The sequence below is a fragment of the Camelus bactrianus genome, chromosome 23 (genome assembly GCF_048773025.1).
Source record: "Camelus bactrianus isolate YW-2024 breed Bactrian camel chromosome 23, ASM4877302v1, whole genome shotgun sequence".
Taxonomy (NCBI): Eukaryota; Metazoa; Chordata; class Mammalia; order Artiodactyla; family Camelidae; genus Camelus; species Camelus bactrianus.
Genome location: NC_133561.1, coordinates 33,727,345 through 33,732,104, shown reverse-complemented (window position 1 = coordinate 33,732,104; position 4,760 = coordinate 33,727,345). Strand labels below are relative to the sequence as shown.

The 4,760-nt window shown below is 52.0% G+C and overlaps 1 pseudogene; it reads left to right on the top strand.

The window, feature by feature from the left end:
- Positions 1-1,040: 1,040 nt before the first annotated feature.
- Positions 1,041-4,473, top strand: LOC141574811 (G patch domain-containing protein 8-like; annotated as a pseudogene).
- Positions 4,474-4,760: the final 287 nt, after the last annotated feature.

Here is a 4,760-nt window from a genome sequence, read left to right as displayed (position 1 = left end):
TCTGGGGACCCCACTGCAAAAACTGGGGCTGTCATTTTCCTTTGCCAAGAAGGATCCTGTCAAACTTGAATCAATAGCATCAGTTTTCAGCGACCAGGCAGAGGAAGGGACCTCTGAAGATGGAACAAAAGCTGCTGAGAAGGCTTCTGACTAAGGACTTCAGAAGGTGGGAGACTCTGATGGTAGCAATAATCTTGATGGTAAAAAAGAGGATGAACACGCTCAGGATGGAGGGTCCCTTGTCTCAACATTATCTAAGTTAAAAAGAATGAAGTAAGAAGAAGGAGCTGGGGCTGCAGAGCCAGAATACTACCACTACATCCCCCCAGCGCAGTGCAAAGTAAAACCTAATCTTCCTTTCCTACTCTTCATGACAGCCAGTGAACAAAGGGAAGGTGATAATAGTACACAACCAAAGAATCCCCCAGAGAGCAAAACAAGTAGTTCTCCCAAGCCTAAGGGCTGCGTCAAGCTGGCAGCAAGCCAAGGATTAGAAAAGACCGATGGAAACCAGTGTGGCTGAGACCACAGAGCGTAGGAGAAAGCTGAGACAAAGACGACCTCAGGAGGGGATGAAAGTGAACAAAGCTTAGAAAGTCAGTCAGAAGGATTCAGAGAGTCTAACCCTTCTAAAGAACCCCCTCAGGCCCCTCCACCAGGGAAAGAAAGCCGGGAGGGGCCTAAACATCCTACTGGTCCCTTCTTTCCAGTTTTGAGCAAAGATGAAAGCACTGCCCTCCACTGACCATCAGAACTATTAATTTTCACGAAGGCAGAACCCTCCATTTCATACAGTTGTAACTCTTTGTACTTTGACTTTAAGCTTTCAAAGAACAACGATGCCAGAGCTAAAGGGACAGAAAAGCCAAAGGACATAGGAGGCTCCTCAAAGGACCGTCTCCAAGGCTGTGATCCTGGTGAGCCAAATAAAAGCAAGGAAGAGGGGGATAATGTAGAGCATTCTTCAGGAGGTGGATTGGATGCCCCTGCTTCAGGGTCTGCCTGTAGCAGCCTGAATAAGCAAGAATCCAGAGGCAGCCATGGGTCAGAGACAGAAGACACATGGAGAAGCCTTCCTAGCAAGAAAGAATGATCTGGTAAGTCCCACAGACACAAAACGAAAAAGCAACACAAAAAATCCAGCAAACACAAATGGAAACACAAAGCTGACCCAGAAGAGAAAAGCTCTAAGACAGAGTCTGGGGAGCAGTCTAAGAAGCGCAAGAAATGAAAACAAAAGAAAAATAAGTCATCAGCCCCAGAAGCTTCTGAGCCGGGGCCTAAACCAGAACCACTGGGAGTGGTAGCCCTGCACCAGCACGAAGAAGCGGCGAGCTCAGGATGGTTCCCAGCGGAGACCCCTTCTAGCTGAAGAAGGAAATAGCGGCAAGAAGGATGAAGGTGGGGCCGGTGGCACCTCCCAAGATCACGGTGAGAGGAAACACAAAGATGAACCTCCAGCTTCATCCTGCCAGCGAGGAGCTAGCACCAAACGGAGCAGCCGCTCCAGCCATCGGAGTCAACCCAGCAGAGGAGATGAGGATAGTGATGGTTCTTCGTCACGCCGGCTGCACCGGAAGTCCCCACCCCAGTACAGTGAGGAGGAGGGAGGAGGGGGAAGCAGGGGGTGGAGGAGCCGGGCAGCGAGCACTCCCGCAGCCGCTCAAGGCCTGGCCGGCGCCGCTCCTCACGCCGCTCCTCCTGGCCTTCTTACTCAAGTAGCTCAGACGCGTCTTCAGACCAGAGCTGCCAGAGTAGGCCGCGCAGTTCCTCTGGTGACAGCTACAGTGGCTATAGTGACCGATCACGAAGGCACTCCAATAGCTCCCATGACTCGGATGACTCAGACTACGCCAATTCCAAGCACCGGTCCAAAGCGCACAAATACTCATCTTCTGGTGATGACCACAGCCCCAGCTGCGGCCAGTCCCGGCGCCTGGCTCAGAGTCACACGAGGGGGCGACCGAGGTCCCACAGCCGGCGGCGGAGCCGGAGCTGCAGCAGGGGCCGCGGCCGCACACCTGGAGCCCCTCCCAGAGGTCAGGCTCCAGGAAGGGATCATGGGGTCACGAGAGCCCCGAGGAGAGGTGGTCTGGTTGTCGAGACTTCATTCGCTCTAAAATCTACCGCTCCCGGTCGCCCCACTGTTTTCGATCGGGTTGGGGAAAAGGCCCCGGGGAGAAGAAGAAGATGGCAGAGGGGTAGGCCCACCTTCCCAGAACAGCAACATCGGTGCAGGAAGAGGGTCAGAAGGTGACTGCAGCCCTGAAGACAAGAACTGTCACTGCCAAACTACTGGAGAAGATTCAGTCGAGGAAAGTGGAGAGGAACCCCAGTGTGAGTGAGGAGATGCTGGCCACCCCTAGTAAAGCTGGCTCAAGCTCAAGGACCCTCCACAAGGTCAGTTTGGGCCCAAGCTCCCACCTTCTCTTAGCAGTAAGCCTGTTCTTCCACCGATAGGAAAGCTCCCAGCTTCCTGAAAGCCTAGCCCCAAGAAATGTGAAGAGTCTGGCTGAGAAAGGGGGAAGAGCAAGAACAGTCAGAGACAGGAGAAGGGCCTCCAGGGAGCAGAGATGCCCCATCTGGACATCAGCTCCCCTCAGAGGAAACAGCCGGCCCCTTATCAGACCTGCCCCCAGAAGAGCCAGAGTCTGAAGAAGCCACTACTAATCACCCTGTGGCTCCGCTAGGCTCCCCAGTGCACTCTGACTGCTATCCTGGGGACCCAACCATCACCCATAACTGCTCCCTGACGCCAGTGCTGGGGACACCCTCGAGTCCTCGGAGAGTGGCAGCCAACCAGGCCCTGTGGAACCCGGCTTGCTGCCTACAGCGTCAGACCTGGTGCACTTCCCCAGTTATGCACCTCCGGGGTCGGGGGGAAGCCTAGGACTGACTCAGCTGATGGGCCGAGGTGCTTCCCTAGCACCCCAGGGGCTGGAGAAGCACAGCAAGCTCCAGCAGGCCGCACAACACACACCCAGAGCAGCTGCTGGCCCAGCGAGCAAAGGCCTGCTCAGCCTCTGCTGCCCCGGCCCAGCCGCTCCAGCCCGGCAGCCCGTCCACACTCAGCAGCCAGCCACAGCCTCTGCCACCTCCGGCACAGCCGCTCAGCCTGCGTCTTACAGCATCACGCCGCAGCAGCTGCCGCCGCCATCGGCATCCACCCCTACCCTCACCCCAGCACTTGCCCCAGTACATCATACTCCCCAGCCTCACCTGATCCTCATTTCCTTGTCCCACCTTACTCACGCAATCATCCCTGGCCACCCTGCCACCTTTCTCACTAGCCATCCCATCCACATCATTCCTGCCTCAGCGGTCCATCCTGGGCCTTTCACCTTCCGCCCCTTCCCACATGCTGCCCTCTACCCGGCCCTGCTTGCCTCGTGGCCTGCCGCAGCAGCTGCCACCACCCCCGCCTTCACCCACTGCTTCGCTCCATCTTCTCAGGTCAGGACCTGCAACAACACCCCAGCCAGGGCACATGAGCTGAGGGATAGAAGTCCAGGTAGGGCCAGGGAAGGTGGCCCATAACTCTTCCTTTGGGAGTGTTGAGCCATTAATACCAGCAAGTAAAAGCTGGGATGGGCTGTCTGACAGCCAAAGAATTGAATTATGACTTGCAGGGGTGGTTTTAGATTTGAGGTTTGCTTTGGGCTTACTCTAAAGGGTTCGCTCTAAAATCTACTGCTATCCCCAAAAGGGATTTTGTTCCCTTTCCCCTTTCTGTTTGCCCCTCCCTCGCCTGTGTTCCTAAGCTACAGCGCACCAGGAAGTGCTACCCGCCCCTCTGCAGCAACACCGCCCAACTGTCAAGTTGAAATATTCCCCTCCTCCATCTACTTTTTATACTCTGCACTTCTAGCTATAAATTTTAAAACATTTTTCTCCTTTCTGGCTGGTGGGTTGTCTATCTTGTCCTGTCTTCTCAGTGTCTTTGACCTTGGTGACCTTATTTATCCAGGGTGAGGTGGAAAGGGGCTCTGACCTGGAATTAGATGCCACTCAGGCTGTCATTCGATCCACTTCCCACACAAAGAGTCACACATTTGGCACTGTTGTCCTCGTGTCCGTCACCCCAGAAGAGACACCTGCATATCCCAGAAAAGAAGATCGTGTCATGAATAGAAGCTCTGCAGGACAGAGTCGCCCACGTGCTTCCCCAGAGAGGAGCTCGTGTGTCCAGCGGTTGTATTTTCTTCTGTCACGTTGTTGCCTTCTTAATTTATAGGATTTTTTAATGTAAACAATCACACTGAACTCTATAAACATAAATGCTGCTTTTTGTAGTTCATATAAAAAGATTCCATATTTGTAGTATACTGCAATCATATTTTTTACATCCAGCTCTTTAAGTGATCCTTGTTCTGGTGGCTTTATGTAAATATGTTTGCCCTAGTTAAATTAAGAAACTTTAAAGGTTATAAACTGAAAACAAAAAAATAAAGTATTTGTTTTCTGCTAGATGCAAAAAAGAAAAAGAAAGAAAGAAAGAAAGAAAGAAAGAAAGAAAGAAAGAAAGAAAGAAAGAAAGAAAGAAAGAAAGAAAGAAAGAAAGAAAGAAAGAAAGAAAGAAAGAAAGAAAGGAAAGAAAGAAAAGAAAAGAAAAGAAAAGAAAAGAAAAGAAAGAAAAGAAAGAAAAGAAAAAAGAAAAAAGGAAGGAAGGTAGGAAAGTAGGAAGGAAGGAAGGAAGGAAGGAAGGAAGGAAGGAAGGAAGGAAGGAAGGAAGGAAGGGAGAAAGAAAAAAGAATCACCAC